We start from the raw sequence: 12,437 nt of genomic DNA on the forward strand, positions 1-12,437 counted from the left end.
TCCAGCATTGGGTAGACACTGGACATTCTGCAAAACTCATGAACTCCAAGAACTCGTAAGAGCTTACAGACAAGCCAATAGGTGATCACGACAGTGTGATAACATGGTGCTGCCAGCAGGCGTGGGGTGCTGGGGCAGGGCATGTCCAAGGTGACAGAGGGCTTGGTTAGATGTTTCTCCGGTGGCCTGGTAACATTCCGTCACTGGCCTCAATCTGTCCACAATCTCTGCTGAAGGCAATGGGACCACAGAACCACTACCTAGCAAGCTCAGGGCAAACACTAGAACAGGCAGAACAAAATATTTGCAACAATCCAACCTTCCCACTGCTTGTGGAGTACCTCCTACGAGCCATGAAAAAGCAGCCATTGAAAACCGTACAGAACACAGTTCTACTCTGACCCGCATGGGGTCACTGTGAGTTGGAGTTGATGCCATGGTGACTGGTACTGGTATCCGTTATATTATCTCCATTACACAGATGAGGAAATGGAGGTTCACCTGGCTCAGGGCAGCCAGATACAGCAGTAGAGTTAGGACTGGAGGCCCAGGCTAGCAGCAAAGCTCATGCCCATTGACCTGTACGGCACTGCACACAGTTGTACCTCTCAGCTGGCCTCTCAACAAAACAAGAGCCCTGTCGTTTAGACCTTTCCTGGAACATGCTTTAAACTAACCCAGAAGAGTCTGAACGTATGGCCTGAAGCCAGGTGACTCTCGCAGGTGGGAGTTGGGCTCGCCTGCATGTTAACAGGGATAAATCAATCGTCAATGACAGACAGATAGGTGGTCTCTTTGGAGGCTGGAATGATCTGTGTAGAGCCAGAGGTGCCAAGTGCTGGTGTGGGATTCTGGAGGATGACAAGTGACAGCATGGGGTTTTGAGGCCCCTCCTGCAGGGGGCAGCCAGATAAGCATATCCCCCTGTCATCTCTGGAGTCTCCACTCGAGCAGGACACATTTTCCATCAAAGACAAACGTGGGACAGAGCAGCAAAAAGGACCAAACACCTCTCTGACCCGAAGCTGGGAGAGGAGAAAGAAAATGCTCACATAGGAAAGGCATCCTAATTTAGGACAAGAAGACAACATGCCTTGACAATAAATATAAAACAGAAGAGAGCAAGCCTCCCTCCTCCATTTTTTTTTTTTTAATTTCATTTTTTTCTCCTTTTTCTCCAGATTTCTTACTGGAAAGTTCAGAGAGACTGGTACATGTCAACAACTTTATAAATACTAAAAACAACAACAACCCAAACCTGTTGCTGCCCACCCCTGGGCTCACAGCGACCTTATAGGACAGAGCAGAACTGCCTCATAGGGCTTCCAAGAAGTGGCTGGTGGACTCAAACTGCCGGCCTTTTGGTCAGCAGCCTGAGCGTTTAACCACTGTACCACCAGGGCTACCACTTAAGAAATAAAGTCATTGCTGTCGAGGTGACTCCAACACATAGTGACCCTATAGGAAAGAGTAGAACTGCCCCACAGGGTTTCCAAGGAGCGTCTAGTAGATTCGAACTGTGGACCTTTTGACTAGCAGCCAAGCTCTTAACCACTATGCGAAATAGGCTCTGGCGCTGACACTCTGAGCCACCCCTGGGCTCCTGCCTTCTCCCGCTGCTCAGCCAGAGCCCACAGGTGGGTACCTTCTCCCTGACTTTGCCTGTCTTACTCTGAGGTTTAGGCAAAGCACACACAGGGTCAACTCAGGACCCTGCTCGCTCTCCATGAACTAACTGTGCTCAGGCTTGGGAGAGAAACGGATATGCATGTGGGGAGAACTCTCTCGCTGTCTCATCCCCCACGGCGAGTCCTGACATCGTCTTGGGGGAGATGGATGTAAGGGGGAAGCGTGTCCCCAGCCTGCAGCGGAGGAGGAAAGAACCAGGGCCTTACCTGGCAGGGCAGACGGGCAAAGGGGCGCCAGCTAGGGTTCCGTCCTGGGCCCAGGTCCCTGGAGAAGATACCAGCAGCAGGCAGCCTTCTCCTGGGGTCCCCTGCCAGAAAGCTCCCTCAAAAAAAAAAAGTTTAGCAAGTTCGGCCTCCAGAGGAGACTTTTAATTAGTCCAGGGGCATCGCCAGCTAGGGTCCCGAGAGAGAGCGTTACAACTGTACAAGTAACCCAGTAAGACAGTAAGAAGGTAAGGCTTGAAACTTGCAGAGCAGACTGGAAGCTGGATGAGAAACAAAAAAACAGGGGAACGGGAAAACCACAACCACTTCCCCCGAGAAATGCAGCAGCCGCCAGCCCTGCTGCTGCCCAGGAACAAAGCTGTCTCCAGTGTCCCCAGGGGCAAACTAGCGGCTGGGCGGTGGGATTCCCCGGCTCGGGAGGGAGGGCAGGGGAGGAGCCAGGAGGAGGGGTGGGGCTAAAGGGGGTGGGGGCGTGGCCGAGGAAGAGCCGGGAAAGGAGGTGCAACTGAGCAGCTAATCCGACCCCTGGGAGCTGGGAGTTGCTGAGGGGCGAGGGGGACCCCTGATGGAAGGGGGAAGGTGAACTTCCTCTGATGGGAGGGAGAAGGCGGGCGTCCCCTTAGAGGAGGGGGTAGGGAATGTCCCCTGAAGGGAGCGGGGAGTAGGGGTCCTCTGGTGGGAGGGGGAAGGTGGGCAGGGATCTCTTGGGTGGGGCTGGGGAGCCTGGGTGGTGTTAGGTCCCAGGCACTGAGGAGGCAGCCCACAGAAGCCCAGGAGAGGAGCTAACAGCCCAGTCCAGTTGTAGACGTCGCTGAGTATTTCGGTATGTTTACGGCCGGGTCTGAAATAGCGCACCTACCGGGTCTGAAATAGCGCACCTACAGCTGCCGGCACTTTTGAACAGTTGGGAGACATCATAGGGGATAAAGGGGAGGGGGCTGCTCATTGTCCAGCACCCAGAGCCCCTCCCCAGTGGGAACACGGAAAGGAGAGGGGACCTCAGGGACCCATCTCCCCTTTGCCAGTGGCTTTTCCCACAGGTAGCCCGCGTTCACTGGCCCTCGCTACGCTCCCCCTCCCGTGGGGGTGGGGGTGGGGGCGCGATGGCCTCATTAGGGGCTGAAGACAGTGACTGCGCAGAGACAGCGTCACCTCCCAGCAGAGCAGGGTGCAAGCTCAGGGTTGTCCGAGGAACATTCTACTTTGGGATGGGTTTCCCAGCCCCCAAAGGAAGAAAGGAACAGGTGCTGGCCCAGGCACCCCTCTGCTTGTTCCCTCTGACCCTGGCGCCTAAAAACGGGCCCCAGAGTATTTTGAACTAGATGAGAGCATGCCTTAATCCGTTTGCCTCTCTCCCCCTCCCTGACTCCCAGTCAGGCTCCTAAACTCAGGGCGTCTTTATTTGCCTGCCTCCTGGTTAGCAAGGATGCAATAAACAGCGTGGGGCTCATTTTCCATCCCGAGTATGTTCAAGGATCGGCCCCTCCCATCCTCTCCTTCCCTGTTTTCAGGAACCATGCAGATACTAGCTAACTAGAGCCGAGCAGGTGTGCAGGAGCCCAGGAGCTGGGGTGGGCAGTCCTGCTAGGTGAGAGGGGAGCCCCTTTTACTGGAGTCCCCAGCTAGGATGGGGAGCTGAGGAGAGAGTGAGCAGCAAACTCGGACATGTCTGAGAAGGATGCATGGCCCGCGCACTGAACAAATCATCATCGGGTGCCTGGTGTGTGCAGGGAGCCCTGGTGGCACAGTGGTTTAGAACTCAGCTGTTAACCAAAAGGTCAGCAGTTTGAATCCACTAGCTGCTGCTTGGAAACCCTATGGGGCAGTTCTACTCTGTCCTCTAGGGTGGCTATGAGTCGGAATCTGCTCAATGGCAACAGGTTTGGTGTGTGCAGGGCTGTCCCAGGTGTGTGCAGGATAAAAAAGTGACCCCTCTGCACCTAGTGGTTGGGGGGCAGAACACAAGGAAGGAGACCACCACACTGAATCACTGACTACAGTGGGAGCAGAGAGAGAAGTAGGCTAGCTGAGAGTACCTGAGGGAAAGACCTTCAGAATCTTGCTGAGGAGCAGGCCCCAAGAAGCAGTGAGCTAAGAAAGAGAAGAAGCCCCCACGAGAAAAAACAGACCCTGGAGCTGGGATGTGAAGGGTGAGCAGCAGTTCACCGGGGGCTGGGGGATTCCAGGCAGAGACAGCACGAAGTTAATAGTTCTTTTCCTTCCTGTTTTTTTGGAGGGGGGGCTTTGTTGTTGTTGTTAGGTGCTGCAGAGTCAGTTCCGACTCATAGCGACCCCGTGTACAACAGAGCAAAACACTGTCCGCTCCTGCGCCATCCTCACAGTCGTTGTTAGGCTTGAGCCCGTTGTAGCAGCCACTGTGTCAGTCCATCTTGTTGAGGGTCTCCCTCTTTTTTGCTGACCCTCTACTTTACCAAGCATCATGCCCTTCTCCAGGGACTGAGCCCTCCTGACAGCGTGTCCAAAGCACTTGAGACGTAGTCTAACCATAGTCTAACCACCCTTGCTTTTATTTAACTTTCATCTCTGGGCGGGTGGTTCATCCACCTGCGTGTTCTCTGCTGCGTGCCCAAGCCTTGTGTGGTGCTTGGCACATAAAAAACTGAACCAAATCGGCTGCCGTGGAGTTGACTCTGACTCATGGCGACCCCACCTGTGTAAAGTAGAACTGCTCCATAGGGTGTTCAAGCCTGTGACCTTTTGGAAGCAGAAAACCAGGCCTTTCTTTCAAGGCACCTCGGGGTGAGGTTGCACCGGCAACCACTCAGTTAGCAGTCGAGTGCTCAACCATTTGCACCGCGCAGGGACTCCTGTTTGTTAAAAGTATGAATAAATGAGTGAATGAATGAATGGGGGGAAGAAAGCTCCACTGCCAATGACTAGCACAATAAGGTCAGCCTATAGGTTTTAATCAGATATGATACTGAGATTTCAAGATGTACAGGACCGAAAGATTTAAAAAAATGAAAGCCACAGGACAACAATGAGACCAGAGGAAAGTGGAGTGAGGGGAGCCCACTCCCCAGGGAGGAGAGGGGTTCCAATGACAGACCCACACGAACTCCCTGCTTGGGGTGCTCTGTGGAGGGGAAGGGGGAGGGATCTGGAAGGCTCTGGGTAGGAATCGCCATCCTACCTTGAGCTGGAGGCCTTGGAAAAGTTTATTAACTTCTCTGAAATTCAGTTTCATCACCTTAAAGAGTGGACTATAACACCCCCACTCTCCGGGATGTGGTGCAGAGCAGAGATGATAATGATGATGATGGCCTCAGTCTGGACCCCATCCCCCATCCTCCATCTTTCCTTTCCCCATCCAGCCTTATCTTTTCATCTCTCAAGGCTTGAGCCCTCTCTGTTCATGCCCCATGATCAGCCCTGCCCTCTCTGATCTCTCTGTCTTTGGATGCAGGACGTTCTGACATGACCACATAAGAACAACTAGTGTCCCCCTTCTCCAAACCCCTCTAGCCCTTGTGTCTGCAACCTTTTAATGAGCCCCTCCTCTCTGCTCCATGCCTGGTGGGGAGTAAGCTCTCCTTAAAAGGGTGCAGTGTATTAGTGGTGACCAGAAACGGTGGGGGCAGGGGGGAAACTCATTGCTTAGGAGGCACTGAGCTTCTGGTAAGGGTGATGGAAAAATCTGGAAAAGGATAGTGGTAATGATTGTACAACATGATGACACAATTAATGTCACGGAATTGTACGTGTCAAGAATGGTGAGATGGCAAATGGTTTGTTGCTATGCATTTACCATGATTAAAAAAAAAAAGACGAGTTTGCCCTCTGGGTGTGCTAAGTGCTGGTAGACAGCCAGACAGACATTGCTTTCCTGTTCTCTGGGCTCTTATAATCTAGTAGGAGAAGGAAGACACAGAGCAGAAATGATAGAGGCACACAAGATTACATACAATTAGGGGCCTTTGGAAGTGGCTGGGTGTGCTCCTAAGAGTTTGCATTAAAAAACAAGGTGAAAGGACACAGGAAACCCAGGGCGGAAAAGGGGAGAATGCTGTCACATTGTGGGGATTGCAACTAATGTCACAAAACAGTATCTGTGTAAGTTTTTGTATGAGAAATTAACTTGAGCTGTAAACTTTCACCTAAAGCACAATTGGGGAAAAAAAAAGAAAAGACTAAAACCCTGAAAAAAAAAAAAAGCAAGGTGAAGGGGAAAGAAGGGACTCTTGGTTTAGCTAGCACCGACTTTCTGTTTGTGGGTGTTGGTGGTGACCGCGTACTGTCATCGATGCAACGGGTAGCATTGTATTGTGCACATGAAAAGTGTTGAACTGGCAAATGGTTATCTGCATTTTTACAGCAATTTTTTTTAAAAAGGTGAAAATTGGCTCAACTGGTGGGGGAAGCTTCCTGGAAGTATAGGGTTTTTTTATTTTAACTCAAAATGAAAACATATTCACTAAAAAAACAAATGCGAAAATAGTGAGAAGCAAAACTAAGACAAACACCCATAATCCTGTCATTGACAGTAAATCACTGTTTACATTTGCTTTGCATTCTTCTAGGCTGTTTTCTAAGATAATGAATAACTAAGAAAAATGACGTAAGTCATGTTTCTCTTGAATGTTGCCCCCAACCCTCTCTCCTATATGTTTTGTTTTCCTTCAGATTAGTTAAAAAAGGAGCCCTGGTGGCTCGATGGTTAAGTGCTAGGCTGCTCACAGAAAGGTTGGCAGCTTGAACCCACTCAGCTGTTCCAAGAGGGAAAGACCTGGAAACTTGCTCTCCTCAAGCGTACGGTCCACAAGACCCTATGGGACAGTTCTACTCTGCCACACGTGGTCACTGTGATGAGTTGAAGTCACCTCGATGGTACATAACAAGAAGTTACAGTCAGTCCCTGGGTTACGAGCACCTGACTGACTTACAACCTGTAGTTACGAACCAACCCCCGTAAAACCTACTATATTAAAAATTGAGGTACATACAATGGTTGGTAATAACAAGTGGGCACTACTTTGCAACACCCATCAAAACGCTATTATTACTGTATAATTATGTTAGAGATGTTTTAGTATATCTGGAAGTGTCTGTTTTATGTTTTCATGCATAAAAAGGTCCACTATATACTAAGAAGAAACCGTGGTGGCGCAGTGGTTAAGTGCTACGGCTGCTAACTAAAAGGTCAGCAGTTCAAATTCATCAGGCGCTCCTTGGAAACCCTATGGGGCAGTTCTACTCTGTCCCATAGGGTCGCTAAGAGTCGGACGACTCGATGGCAACGGGTTCGGTTTGGTATACACTAAGACGAACATTTGTCTAACTGATGTTGGATCTGAACTGTACCTAACTGTTCCAGCTTACATACAAATTTCGCTTAAAGACAGATCTAGGAATGAAACTCATTCATAATCCAGGGACTGCGTGCACTAAAAAACAGTCTTCCGGAGCTGGCATATACTGTTTTAGCAATTCACACTAAGTAGGAAGGAGAGGAACTTTAAGATGAATTTAAGGGGCTGACAGAGTCCAGGGAAGGGACCTTAGGAAGAACAAGCTGTAAAGGGTTAGCAGAGAAGGAAGAGATTCTGACTGGAGGATTTTTGTGGAGAGGCTGCAAACTGACACATCCTACTGCACTGTTTGCCTGGGGTGGACCGAACGCAGACTTCTCACAGGAACCACAGACCAGACGTCCTGACGTGGAAGAAGGCTTACAAGTCCTTCCCTCATTTGATAGCTGAAGAACCTGGAATGCAGAGAGGGGATGGAAGTACTGACAACAGCACATCACGTTGGATGCTAACCTGGTCTTGGCAACAGAATCATTTACTCCAGGTGCCATTGTGTATCTCAGCAAACTCCACGGGGTAGGAAGAGCAGAGGGAGTTTGGATGGAGCCTCCATGTGGCTCCAACTCTCAGCTTTAGTTTGCCTTCACTAAGAGCTTCTGGGCTGGAGCCTCAGTCTGGACCCCACCCCCCATCCTCCATCCTTCCTTTCCCCATCCAGCCTTATTTTTTCGTCTCTCAAGGCTTGAGCCCTCTCTGTTCATGCCCCACGATCAGCCCTGCCCTCTCTGATCTCTCTGTCTTTGGATGCAGGACGTTCTGACATGACCAAATAAGAACGACTAGTGTCACCCTCCTCCAACCCCTTCGGCCCCTGTGTCTGCTAGTCTGTGAGCTCCTAGAAGACGTGATCAGTGCCCTGACCTTCCTCCACCCAGCACAGAGCCTGGAACAGGCAAGTGCTCCGTAAGCGTTGTTACTGTTGTTGTTAGGTGCTGTGTTAGTTATCTAGTGCTGCTATAACAGAAATACCACAAGTGAATGGCTTTAACAAACAGACGTTTATTCTCACACAGTCCAGTAGGCTAGAAGTCCAAATTGAGGGTGCCATCTCCAGGGGAAGGCTTTCTTTCTGTGTGTACTCTGGAGGAAGGTCCTTGTCATCAATCTTTCGTGGTCTGGAAGCATCTCTGTGCAGCAACCTTGGGTCCAAAGGACTTGTTCTGCTCTCAGAGCTGCTATCTTGGTAGTATGAGGTCCCCCTTTCTCTCTGCTTGCTTCTCTTTTTTATATCTCAAAAGAGATTGGCTTAAGACACAATCTAATCCTGTAGATCTAATCAACAAAATGCTGCTAATCCATCTCATTAACATCTTAGTGATAGAATTTACAACATATGGGAAAATCTCATCAGATGACAAAATACTGGAAATCAAGCAATACTGGGAATCATGGCCTAGCCATACTGATAGACATATTTTTAGGGGACACAATTCAATCCATGACAGGTGCAGTCAAGTCGATTCTAACTCATAGCTACCCTCTCTATGTACAACAGAATAAAACACTGTCCGGTCCTGTGCCATCCTTACAATTGTTCCTATGTTTGAGCCCATTGTTGCAGCTACTGTGTCAATCCATCTCGTTAAGCGTCTTCCTCTGTTTCGCTGACCCTCTATTTTAGCAAGCATGATGTCCTTCTCCAGGGACTGGTCCCTCTTGATGACGTGTCCAAGTATGTGAGACGAAGTCTCGCCATCCTTCCTTCTAAGGAGCATTCTGGCTGTACTTCTTCCAAAACATATCTGTTCATTCTTCTGGCAGTCCATGGCATATTCAATGTTATTCGTCAACACCATAATTCAAAGGCATCAATTCTTCTTCAGCCTTCCTTATTTATTGTCCAGCTTTCACATGCATATGAGGTGATTAAAAACACCATGGCTTGGGTTAGCCTCTACAAAATGGGGCACTGCCTGTATCCATTACCCCAACCCTCAACTTGACCTAAGATCTAAGTTTCTTGCTTTGTTTACTGATAAATTACTAGAACCTAGAACAATGTTGATTGGTTGTTGTTGTTAACTGCAGTACAGAGTCAGTCCCTGACTCACGGTGACCCCATGCACAATGGAACAAAATGCTGTGCAATCCTGTGCCATCCCAATGATGGGTTGCAGATTGGGACCATGGTGATCCATAGAGTTTTCACTGGATAATTTTTGGAAGTAGGTTGCCATGCCTTTCTTCCTAGTCCATCTTAGCCTGGAAGTTCCACTGACGCCTGTTCAACATTATAGCCGCATGTAAGCCTTCACTAATAGATGAGTGGTGGCTACCCATAAGGTGCGTTGGGCAGGAATTGAACCTGGGCCTCCAGAATGGAAGGCAAGGATACTATCACTGAACTACCACTGAGTGCTTGGTAGACACGCCTATAAACATACATTGAATGAACGAATGAAAATGACTGTGAGCCTCTTTGACAATTCAGTGTGTTGTAATTTCAGCAGTTTCTTTATGGGTTTGGATTTTGTCTCCCCCAGGTGGGTTAGATAAACTCAATATTTATATATGCTTTGTGGGTCTCCCACAACACCTAGCAAAATTGCCATGTGCACAGGAGGTGTTTAATAAATGCTAAAAATTGATCCGTTTTTGTCAATTCAAAGCGTTGGCTTTTAAGCTCCTCAGATACCAGTTAAAACCATCCCTTGCACCCATTTTTTAAAAAAAACAGAGGCAAAAACTTGAAGTTTCCCTAACAGGACAATTTTGTTTTCAAAATAATATTCATCTGACAGTGTTTTACCTGATAAAACTGGCTTCCATTGTGTTACATTTACTCCCTTCAAGAGAAGAGCAAATCACTCATTTCTATAAAATTATTATTTTTAAACCACATTAGTACTCAGCAAAAACATAAAGTAGGGTTTGCAGGGCTTCCTGGGATCTTGTAAGGGAGTCTTCTAAGTGTGAAGCAAATAATTACTGCTGTCCAGACATCCAGCCCCTTGCTCTGTACCTGGGCCCTGGACGGCACTGCCCCATGCCGCTTGACCTCTGCCATGGCGCCAGGGAGGGCCCACATCAGGGTGGAAACGCCAGAGCTTTCAGATGATGGCCGGGCTATTCCTGCAAATTGGGTGAGGGCCTCTTCCCTAGGGAGCAGTGAGGCCATCCCTGTCTGCAGCCTTAGTTGCCTCAAAGGCCTCCCCCTCCAATTTGTTAGGGGCGTCAACGGAGTGTTTGGGTGAATCGGAACAGATGATCTACTCTAGATTCTGGTGGACCCCATTCCTCTTCCCCCACCTCCCCTGCCCCAGAAAATCCTCCCACCTACCATCAGATGCCAGAGGGATCCTCGAAATCCTAAATCAAATTGCTTCACCCTGTTGGGAATGCTTCCTCAGCTCCCCTCATGCTTAGAATTCAACGGAAACCCCAGCGCTGCAAGTTCCCTCGTGAACAGCCCAGGCCCTGCCCACCCCCCGAGGCCACCCTGGGCTCTCACTGTGGAGCTCCAGCAGCCTTCCTCAGGCCACTCAGCCCATTTCTGGCTCAAGACTTCCAGCTGCCATTCCCTCTGACCAGAACCCTCTTCAGATGACACGTTCTCTGCCTCCATAGAGGAAGCAGATCAAAGCCCCTGCTCAGAGAGGACTTTCCACCACCCTACCTAAACCAGCCCCATGTCTCTCTGCTCCCTACTGGCTTTGACAATGTGTTTTGTAATTACCTGTTTATTGTTTGTCTCCTAATCAGAAACGAGGTCCAACAGGGCTGGAACCTCTGTTCATGGGTGTATCCCCAGGGCCCAGAAGAGCACCAGGCTCGGAGCAGCCAAGACCTGTTGAATGGCTTAGTCTCTGACCTGCCGTTTCCTCCTAAGATGCCCTAAGTACCCTAAAGGAAAATGCAAAACAATGAGACTATCAGTAACCAAACCAAACAAAACCAAACCCTTTACTGTAGAGTTGATTTCGATTCATAACGACCCTATAGGACAGAGTAGAACTGCCCCATAGGGTTTCCAAGGAGAGGGCTAGTAGATTTGAGCTGCTGACCTTTTGGTTGGCAACTGAGCTCTTAATCACTGTGCCACCAGGGCTCCCTTCCCACTGAATACCTACTGGAGTCCCTGGGTGGAGCAAAGAGTTAACATGCTCGGCTGCTAACCGAAAGGTTGGTGGTTCAAGTCCACCGAAAGGCTCCTTAAAAGAAAGGGATGGCAACCTATTTCCAAAAAATCAACCATTGAAAACCCTATGGAACACAGTTCTACTCTGACACACATGGGGTCGCCTGGTGGAGTGGGGTGGCAGGAGCAGGGAGTACCTGCTGTTGGCCAGACACATTTCCAGACATGTAGGAGTGGATGCTTGAGGTCGTTCATTAACTTGTCCAGAGTTGATGAGCTACCAGGGGCAGAATCTGACTTCAAATCTCTGTCTTCTTCCAGAGAACTGCACTTAATTGTATAGCCCAGTCTGTAAAAAAATGATTTAAAAACTTCCCTTTTCAATACTAAGCTCCTCTAATTTCCAAAAAGTTGGTTGCCACTGTCTGCTGAGAAATCAAATTCTGGTTTCCTGGCAACTCGGAACCTCCTTCCTACAAGATCTGTCCCCATTTTCCATTCAAAATAATTCAACCAGAGAGCCTGTGTCACTGCCTGACCGAGTGACCCTGCCAAAGCCACTTCATCAATCCCTGGCTTGGCTTCTTCCCCCACATACAGTCCCAGGCCCTGGACTCCACATTTCAGAGGTCGAAGCAGCTATGTCAGCATCAGATCCTTTGCTCTGCTGTGGCTCTCCTTCTAGGATTTCCAGGTATCCCAGGGGGATGGGACCATTCATGTCTGTGGGTCCACCCTACCCTCCCTCATCCTCTGAGTTGGCTGCACCAGGGCTCCACTCCCCTGGACCAGGTGTGAGATGGCTGCACTTGTACCTAGAGGCCAGTGAGGCTGGGCTGGGCTCCAGGCACACAGCAGGCCAGCCTGCTCTTGGGGGCTAGCTGAGTGGGAGATTCATGCTCCACCACACCCCCACGATGCTACGATGTATCTTTAGAAGTGAGAGAGTCCCCAGCTGTGTACACTCAGTCAGGAGAGCACCCCACAACTAGGTGGCCTTGGCTCGAGGCATTAGGGTTTTGTAAAGTGGCACTTGTGCCACTGAAGCCCCAGGTCAGAGTTGGATTTTGCAATAGCTGCAAAGCCATGCCTAGATCTACCTTCCCCAGGTCAGGT

At 49.5% G+C, this 12,437-nt stretch overlaps 1 protein-coding gene across 1 annotated transcript in view; it reads right to left on the reverse strand.

Annotated features, from left to right (window-relative positions):
• Positions 1 to 2,280, reverse strand: part of COL22A1 (collagen type XXII alpha 1 chain) — a 301,234-nt gene extending 298,954 nt beyond the window's left edge. Inside the window, exon 1 of the mRNA XM_064268112.1 lies at positions 1,896 to 2,280. The gene's annotated coding sequence lies outside the window, so the exon portion shown is untranslated. The remainder of the gene's footprint in view (positions 1 to 1,895) is intronic.
• Between the last annotated feature and the right edge of the window lie 10,157 nt (positions 2,281 to 12,437).

Source organism: Loxodonta africana, chromosome 14 (assembly GCF_030014295.1).
Source record: "Loxodonta africana isolate mLoxAfr1 chromosome 14, mLoxAfr1.hap2, whole genome shotgun sequence".
Lineage (NCBI taxonomy): Eukaryota > Metazoa > Chordata > Mammalia > Proboscidea > Elephantidae > Loxodonta > Loxodonta africana.